This window comes from Malus sylvestris, chromosome 6, assembly GCF_916048215.2.
Source record: "Malus sylvestris chromosome 6, drMalSylv7.2, whole genome shotgun sequence".
NCBI classification, from domain to species: Eukaryota; Viridiplantae; Streptophyta; class Magnoliopsida; order Rosales; family Rosaceae; genus Malus; species Malus sylvestris.
The window spans coordinates 18,103,859-18,114,214 of NC_062265.1; the positions used below are offsets into that span (position 1 = coordinate 18,103,859).

The 10,356-nt window shown below is 37.6% G+C and overlaps 1 long non-coding RNA gene across 1 annotated transcript; it reads right to left on the reverse strand.

Annotated features, from left to right (window-relative positions):
- Positions 1-1,169: 1,169 nt before the first annotated feature.
- On the reverse strand, positions 1,170-3,120 carry LOC126625330 (uncharacterized). The gene is made up of 3 exons (XR_007624387.1): positions 2,867-3,120; positions 2,569-2,648; positions 1,170-1,564 (listed from the first exon to the last, which is right to left on the reverse strand). It is a non-coding gene; the product is annotated as an uncharacterized LOC126625330 (long non-coding RNA).
- Positions 3,121-10,356: the final 7,236 nt, after the last annotated feature.

Below are 10,356 nucleotides of genomic sequence, written 5' to 3' on the forward strand. Positions count from 1 at the left end.
CATGGGACTTGAGTACTCTTCAGCCATGTACCCATAAGTTGGCAACTTATAGGTTGGCTCTATGTGATAGCCATAGCTTGGGCGCTCTTCCACACCGTCATCCTCCGAAAAAGCAGAAAAATCATGAACATAAGGATTGTTCATGATCTAACTCCATATAAGGATCCCACCGGGCGTGTCAAAATATGTTTGCTCCCTAAATCCGCCATGGGCCTTGCGGGCAAGCCAGGGATTTACTTCACATACGAGATTGGTGGGTGCGGGCGTGCCACTACTAGATGCCGCTAGTAGACAGGATTTGAATGATTGAGGTTGCGCCTGAGTTTGACTTCGAACCAAGAGATTGTGCCATTGAGTGGGAATTACTCAAATTAAGGTTCTTTGTTTGCCTTAAAAATAAGGACTTTACTTATATGGAGAGATAGAACAATATGTAAATGACAAGGTTGCTTGGAAATATAAATGACAGAGGAAAATGACTAATATATTGCAGATTGCTTATAGATTAAATGACTGAAAGAGGTTGGACATAAAAGTTACAAATTAGATTAATACTACAAGTGAGTAGCAGAGCTAATAAACAAGAAAAACAAAGGATGCTTGGCTAAAAATAAATGTCTATAAGGAAGCTAATGAGCTAATTTGAGTAGAGTTTTGATTGGTTGTTTTGAGTGTTTGTAATCCTTGTGTTTGGGCTCCTTTAAATAGAGATATGGAGGAAACCCTCCTGCTGAAGACACTGCATCTGCCTGAAAGAAACTTGGGCAGCCTGCTTTTCACTTGCCAACTTGCATGGAGAAATAATATTAAAAGGGGAACTTGCATTTCCACCACATGCTTTCATCACATGTTTTCCCACTTGTAATAAACTAACAATTAAAATAACCAAGTTGGCTTCTTTCACATATTCTTGGCCGAAAGCATGCATGGTGACTTTCCATCCACTTGCATGAAAAAGCATGCACTTTATCTTTGATTAAACAACTCTCTTGGCAAACCTCCACCACCAAACAAATGGGAAAAACAATATTATAGTGTAAAACCTATCCCACTTGCACCAAATATCTCTCCAGATTAGTCTTCTTGCTCATTAATCCTCCAAATCCCATATTTTACCCAAATTGCCCAAATAAGTAAAAATGGGTACATTTTTGGTGCAAACAAGTAGATAATCAACCACAGGTTCGAATATAACCAAATTTCATAATGGTTCTCAAAATGTAACTCATCAAGCCTCACAGATTATAACGAGTTCATAAACGAAACTTCAAGACTTCTTACAAGAAAACAATGTTCAGGTCATTTGATGAAAAACGCATATGAGCAGAAATTATACAAGCTGAAAAGTGTTCAATGTTACATGGTTCTCATTGCCAAGTAAGTAGAGACACTAACCCATTGGGGCCTACATCTTAATTTACAACGCAACAAAAGGATCATTTAGACTGACTAACTACACAAAATACTTTGGCAGCTCACCCAAAAGATATGTATGTCTAGACTCCTTTCTACTAGTCCACAAAAGAGCTGCAACTCAAAACTTAGCTAGTCAACCTTACACCACCTGAAAATACATTTTTAGAAAAACGGGAGGTTAAAATGCCCAGTAGGAGTTTTTTTCAGTAAGTCCGTAGTTATTTAAATTCTTGGTGCATGCCGAAAAATGATAATAGTAATTCAGAATCATTCATATCCACTACCATGTAATCCAGCAATGAAAATATGCTTTAAAAATGCTTGGAAATAAACATATTGTAGGAAAACCAAAGTTTCAGAGCACTAGTAGCTTTGATAACAATACAGTACACAAGACACATTTCAAAAGCGTTTCTTTTGTTCTAAGAACAGCGGGGCCATTATCATTTAAAGAAAAATAGCACAAATAATCACAAACATTTTCTTTTATCCCAAACAAGGTGACTAGCAGATTAAAAAGAATCATAGTATACTTGGCCAATATACATATCATACATATGTTTATAACATTGATAACTCATTCTCGCAGCCCATACATGGAGTTTTCCCTGGGGCACATTGGGTCATTGTCCACATAATCTAACAATTTCAAGGGTCATTGTGCCCATTCATACATTTCCCAACATTCTTTCCATCTACTTTCACAATTAAACATTCATTTCAGCACGCTTCAAAATCTCATAATGAGTAGAATAAAAGGCATGCACGTCAAAAAATGAAATCTTGAATAACCTTTGCAACTACTTTGAACACACCAAAGTTATAGAATGAAAATTAGATCATTAGAATCAAACCATAGAGAAACATTTGCTTCACTTCTTTCACATAGTCGAAAACGGAAAAACATTTCAAGTAGAGCTAAAATGCCAACAATCCTGTATTAGGCAAAATGAAAAAGGAAAACTAATGAAAAGGGCTTGAAAACTTTGAGTTTTAATGATAAGGACAAAATAAAGGGTAAAGTGAATAGTATCATGATTGACTTTTTAGTGTAAAAATGTGGTTTTTCATTAAAGTGAACAGTACCGGGAGCTTTTCGTTAAAGTTCCCAAATGAAAAATCCAAATATTTTCATGGTTAAAACTCCCCTACCTCAACACAATTTGTTATTGTTCAACTCCCACGGTGTTCCTCGACTTGCTCCGCAGCCACCTTGTCCTTCTCTTCCTTATCTACAGGTAATAAAAATCATCACTTTCTGCTTGCACAAAATACCAAACAAACAGAACCTAATTCAAAGTTAATTGGGGACTTTAATCAAGCACTTGGTGCTCAACTTTAAAACTATAAAATGAAATATGATACTTTCATTTTTCCTACTCCCACCCAATCTAATTCATGGGTTATTAAACCAAATAATAATCAGATTGCAAATGTAAGAAATAGATACCTCTATTGGAGACGAATGATGGAGTTTGACTTGTCCTAATCGTCTCAAGTAAAACAACCTGATATCGAATTCTTCTTCCTTGAGAATTTGGCAGCCAAAAGAACTAAAAAGTTCAAGTTACGCTCTCACTCTCACCTTCGGCTGGAGAAGAAAGCAGCACAAATGGGGATTTCTTGAACATACCCTTTCCCTTTTCTCTTTACTTAACGTAAGCCCTTAATTTTTTTTTATTGGCTTTATTATTTATTCTTTTCTTTTCTCTCCAGGGGCTGGTCTCAACAGTAAAGAATCTTTTAATGCGCCAAATGCCAATTGATCCAAACTTCAAATAAGCCAAATTATTTTTGTTAACAACAGCCACAACAAATCTACTCTTAATCCACCACTTTAAATTTCAGGATATTACACGCGGTGTTGGTAAATTGAGTTGCAGATCTTATTTGCTAGATTTAGGTTGGAAGATGATGGTTTTTGAACTTGGGCTTTTCTTGGAACTTGAAGTGGAGGTCCTAACTTTTAATTCAAGTTATTTTGGGTCTGTTTTAGGCCTTGATGATCCAGAAACGTGGGGATTTCTCTGTTGGGTAGGTTTCATACATAGTTTTGGATTGTGATTTTAAGTTATTCTTTTTGTGTTTTGTTTCCTAGTTTTTAGAAGTCATTTTCTAGGAATGAATGTATTTCGTAGTAGTATAAATAAGGCTAGCGAGCCATTAGGGTTCTCAAGGCGACATTGAGAGAACTTGGCAAAGCTTTGGCGAATTTTAGACTTTTTACCTACAAGGTGTTTTCAATCCTTTTTCTACTTAATGATATTTTCTTCGGTTCTTAGATGAGTATACGTACCAAATTCCTTTTGCTAGGGAGAGATCACGAGTCTTAGCATGAATATGTAATTTTATTAATTTGCTTACGAATGGATGCATGCTTGCTTTGATTATTAATCACCGAGTTTAAACTATGTAATTGTCTTAGTGATTGGCCACTTTTAGGGTAATTAGACAAGTAATTTGATGCAATTTATGTTGGAACATCACCCTGAAATTGAGAAGGGCTTCTTGTGATTGATAACTATAAGTTCACCTAAGACGAACATCGCGCTCTTAAAGGGTTGTATGGTTTTCAAAGGGTTTTCACAAAGCTGAATGAGTCTTGCATGTTTATATTTGATTTGAACATCACATATGGGTTGCATATTAAATCTATATTTTCACTTGAACATCACGAGTTAGTTGAACATCACAGACACATAAACAACATGGAAATTGGGAAAGCTAATGTTACGACCCGTTCGGGAATTTACCGGAACAGAAGGGCAATCTTATAATTTCACAATGGTTGGGTTAGATATTTTGAAATGTTTGTTTTTTGGGTCTTAATTGGGCCCACTCTTTTTTATTTTGTCCCCCCCCGGCCAAACCCTTCTTTTTTTTCACTCCCTTTTCCTTCCCTTGTACTCTCTCTCTCTCTCTCTCTTCCCTTACCTTCATCTCCCATTTCTCTTGGCCTCTCGAGTCTTCTCTCCTCTGCAACTCCTCCTCCTCCTCCTCCTCCTCCTCCCCTAGCTCAACAACAACAACCACATACCTTCAAACTGGATGTGGAGACCTCGAAAACCCCAGACCACACGTGGTGGAACTCCACTGTGACGGTGTCTCTCTTCATTCTCTTCCCCGGCGAGCTTTGACATAGTTTGTGGATTTTTTGACATTGGTAAATTCCTAGAAACTCTTGGGATATGTTTTAAGATTAGATCAAAACTTGTTTTAAGTTGTTTAAGCTTGTTGGACGTTGAAATAACTTAGAATAAGCTTTTCCCAGATTTCGGCAATAACATGTGCATTCTAGTCAATTTCCAACCAAATCACGACCAGTTAGGGGTCGAGAAAGGCACCATTCTCTTTGTTGCATCGAGAAGTATGATTTTCATTTTTGAATCACTCGATTTCTTTGAGTATTGACGAAGTTATGAACGTTTAAATTTTACCCAATTTCTGGCGAGTTCCCCAATTTTCTCACGAACCAGTCACCTTTCAGGCCATTCTCCGAACATCTTTGGCAACCATTGGGCTTCCAAATAGGTATAATCTTGTTCTACACTTTCTGGGCTTCGTTTTGATATCTTATGGGTCAAATTTGGTGAAGAAACGAGTGAGTTACGAAGCATTGAAAATTGCCCAAATTTCCAGTCAAAAATCCAATTTCCGATGGGTTTTCCGGTGACCAGGTCGACCCGACCCACAAACCCAGCTATCCGGCCCAATTATGCTACCTAGCCCAGCAACTAAAAGCCCAACCTACTAAACTAAACCTAACCAAAGTCGGGCCCAACCCAATAACCCGATCTAACCTAGAAACCCAAAGCCCAGACTCAGATCCAACCTGTTGACCTGACCCGTTGACTACTGACTTTGACTTGTTGACTTTTTGACCGTTAACCATTGACTTTTTCAGATTTCGGCCTAGACCCTTCCTAGACTAATTTCGACGTCCTGATTCCAAATCTGCGCTCCATTTTCCCAAATTCAATCGTTATAGTACAATTTTATTAATTGGTTGCTTTATGTACTTAGGTGCGTTTGTTAGTGTCATTTCCGTCTTCTCTTGTTCGCACGACTCTTCGTCAACAGAGTAAGGTGAGTGGACCCTTTCTAAAATGCATGATTTAACTATTAGAAATGCATACACGAAAAGCATGATTTTATGGATACGTTTTATGAAACATTTATGAGTGGATTCATGCTTTATCAGATTTACATTCTTTGAAGGATTTATGATCTTATATTATGAACATGTTTTATGATATATGTTTGAGCTACTGAGCTCCAATGAGATATATTTTGGAAAGTTTATGTTTATATTTTTATGTGCTTACTTAGTGGTTATTCATACAATCTGCCTATAGGCGAATAATATCATTATATAGCTTCGATTAGGTGATGTAGGGCTTACGGGCGAACGATACTGCCTTCGAGCGAATGAAGATTTATTTCTACCTACGGGCAAATGATATCATTATATGGCTTCAGTCGGGTGATGTAGGGCCTACGGGTGAATGATACAGCCTTCGGACGAATGAAGAATTATATATGCCTACGAGCGGGTGATGAAGTGCCTCCGGGTGAATGAAGATATATATATATATATATATATATATATATATATATATGCCTTTATGATGCTACTAAGCACACTATATATGATATATGTTTTATGAAGTTTTATGGCATGCTAGGGTTTTCGGAAAAACCTATTATTACTTGTGCTATATGAGTTTTCTAAACTGGGGGTTAGTACATTGAAGAATAACTGTTTTAGTACTACTTATATATATAAACTTGGTCCGCTTATGTCTTGTTTTGTACCCCCTCATGACTTAGAATCGAGGTGTACAACCCTGGTGTCAAGGCACTCTCGCAGCGTATCTTCGTGTCCTCTTGATGTAGGACCCATTTCTTTGTTCGTACATTTTTATAATATTCCTTGTTTAATGTTCTAGTTTAGTTGTATGCTCCGAATAAGTTCCACAATTGCATATTCATCATAATTAAATTTACGAGTTTTATTTATGTTCATTCTTTCTTCATAGTTCTCATGCATGTAAGTATGGCTTTGTTACCTTTAGGTATTGACTAGCACGTGCCTACCCTGGTGTTTGGAGATTATCAGGATCGGGCGTGTTAGCTAACCTCGTATCTGCTATGATAACACTTTTCTCTAAGGTCATCCACATTCATAATCCTTCTGAAATCGGCAGGAGCGATAGCCAAGCAAATCAGAGCCTGAGCATGTCCTGTGTCATAAAGACCACTTGCATCTAGGGGAGAGGTTATGACCCAACAGCGGGCCTAATCACTAAGCTGGGCACCTCGGCAGATACTCCTTTACTAATACATGGAATAATGGATGACCTATCAGGCACCTGGTTGCTCATATCCTCATCCAGAACTTGACTATCAGAAACAGCAGAACTAAAAGTCGGAGGTACAGATGGTTGTGGTTGTTTCCTCCCTTGCTACAATGCCGACACCTCCACAAGGATAAACTTGCCTCTTCCTCCGCTAAAGCATGCGGGGGCTTGCTGTAAATTCTCTTCGGCTGAAGAAGAAAGATCAACAATCTTGTACCCCTCGGACCTAAGGTCAGAAGAAAAATAAACCCGCGCCCGCGCGAGTAAAAGTAAAAATAAAAGAAAAACCAAACTTCTCATATAAAAAAATAACTCCAAAATCCTTACAGGTGTACACAAATAAATAAAAAATCTTAAATCTCTCATCTAATACAATCTCAGCTCGTCTACCCTTCTTTACACTTGTAGGAACCTGCAAGGTCTAAAATGTAAGGGTGTGATATCCACACACCCCATTTTACTTCTCACACACCTTTTTAATTTTCGGCCATCGGATCGGATGAATTGAAGAAAATCAACGGACATAAATTATCAAAGGGTGTGTAAGAAGTAAAATGAGGTGTGTGGATATCACACCCCAAAATGTATAGGGTGAGTGAAACCACAGCTCAGTAAGGACATAAATCTTAACAAGGATAATTGTCATGGCTAAGCCAAGTGTCATGCTCACATAAATCAATTATAACATGTTATCAAACATAAATTATTTATCATGAATGCATCTTAACTTCAATTATCGAACCCGTTAATCTATATAATAAAACATGCGGACTTGCATATCCCATACCATGCATTTTACCATTGCAGCGATGGTCCAAATGCTCTATTATATAAACTAACCCACGTAATTCAATCAACACAAATTTCCCATTTTGTTGGTCATTTTGTTCTTCTTTCAGTCGCCAGAGTCCTCACTACTTCATAACATTCCTATAATTTCACTTTGCCTCCCTTGCTAGTGCCTACGAGAGTTAAACTCAACCACCCAAAAAAATATTTCCATTTCCATGTCCCAATCTCGATATTCCAATAAAATCCACCCTCTCCAATATGCAATGATGTATGCATATTAATCAACATGAACACAATATCCACATTCTCAACATTAACAGTATAAATTATAAATCCAATATACATAAATATATCAATTTTAGAGATATATCAAGTAGAACACATATTTCACAAAGCTTAAACAAGACAAAATCTCAATAGTGATAAGTTTCCCAAGAAACTCCCTACCTCAAATCCAAAGCTAAAACGAAGATCCGCTTTGCTACCGTAATAGCTAAACTCCACGCACTTGATCTAGCTTCTTGATCACTCCTAAACCAATGTCTTTCTTCCACCCTTATCTTTTCTAATATATATATATATATCTCTCCCTCTCTCTCTCTATACATGCATAATGTATGAACACATGGGGACATACATACATACATACATATACATACATACATACATACATACATATACATACATACATACATATACATACATACATACATATACATACATACATACATATACATACATACATACATATATATACATACATACATACATATATATATATATATATATATATATATTATATACCACCTCTACGTAAACTAGAGCACGCAAATTGTAGTTGGAAAACAAATGGAGCAAAGCTCCTATATATATGGATATAAGGCGGCTACCAAAGGCTCTAATTGGTTGGCTTTGGCTGCTAGGAAATGTTGGCATGCTAGGTGTAAAGATTGGGAAGACAAAAGATAAGAATGTCATAGAAATATGAAAACTTATATAGGTGATGATGCTCATAGTTTTTGTTACAATGGCATGTGTCATTAAAATGGCAAGCCTAATCACTAGTCCTTACTCTTTGCATACAGGAAGTGAAAGCATGCATGGCTTAATGAAAAAGTGTACATATATAGCGTCACAAATAATTAGGAAAGTAGCTAATATAACAATGAAATGGCTAAAAAGGCTCTAGGTCAAAACAGACTGCTAAAAATAACATTAATACAAAGTGCAAAGTAAGAATGATTTTGAAGGCACTGTCAATAAATTCAGGACGACATCAGCCAAGATTCTGATCATCCATTTTGCATTGAATGTCACTTTCGAGCTTACAAGGAACTCTCGGCTCAAATATAACGCCCTCCTAGTTCCCCTTTACCAAAAGAATATCTCTGTACCAATCCTTGTCATGACCCAAAAGCTTAGTGATGTAAGCAGGCCAACGAAGCATAGATTGAGATTGGAAAAAGTAGCGAGTATCAGTGCTCTTACGAAGCTGATAGAGAACACGATATTTAGACAAACCTAGTTCAACATGATACCACTCATTCAAGAGATTGAAGCAGGAGATAATGCGAATAAAGGTCGAAGTAAGGTTACAAAGACCGATTTGGAAGTGCGTGAGGATCTCTTTCCATATCCGTGACAAAGAGAATCTCAACCTCGAATCAAAGTAACAAAGGTGAATTTCGGTACAAGGACAGGGATCAAAGGTCACATCATCAATATCTTCCCACCAGACTTGACATCTATTGAGGAGATAGACTACGACCCATAAGGAAGGCTTGTTCTTCACCCTTATTATTTGTTTGTACCATACTTGACAAATCCAGAAACTACTGAGCACCAGTCAACGTTATACTGTCAAAGACCCAAAAGAGTTTCCCTCCAACCAGGAGGCTAATCACAGTGCGACACGTGTCGACATCAGAAGCCAATCATAGAGCGACACGTGTCAACATTATAAGCCAATCACAACACGACACGTGTCAATGTCAGAATGAAACTAGAAACTCTCTTCTATAAATAGATATCATTCTCTCACAATATTTCTGAATGTCATTTGTACTAAATCATTCACTTGCACTCACTAAAGGAGAGCTTGAACCTATGTGCTTGTGTAAACCCTTCACAATTAATGAGAACTCCTCTACTCCGTGGACGTAGCCAATCTGGGTGAACCACGTACATCTTGTGTTTGCTTCCCTGTCTCTATCCATTTACATACTTATCCATACTAATGACCGGAGCAATCTAGCGAATGTCACAAACTTAACATTTTCTGTTGTACCAAAGTCCCCACTGATTTTGTGCATCAACATTTGGCGCCGTCTGTGGGAATCGACACGAAAAGTTATGTCAGCTCTCTCTCAATTTTTCATTTCACCACTGTGAATCTGCAAAAATCCCAAAGCCTTATAACTGCAAGCTCCTGAAAAATCCCAAAAATCAACACTTGTCCAAATGTCTTCTGGTACTGAGTCTGAGCTCTCTTCTCCTTCTTTTTTATCCTCACCTGGGTTGCCTGACACATGCCATCCAATCCAGTCCTCCATGCCAACTGCAGCATTCACACACACAAAAATAGAAAAAAGGTCAAATCTTCCAAACGCCCTCCATTTGCTCTCTCTATCTCTCTCTCTCTCTCTCATTTATTCAGAAAGATGATGTATTTTGATTCAAAAGATGCGTTGGCCATGGTTGAAGAGCTGAGGGCCAATTATAATTCCGGCAAGACGAGAAGCTATGAGTAGAGGGTGTCGCAGCTGAAGAACCTCGTGAAGGTGGCGGA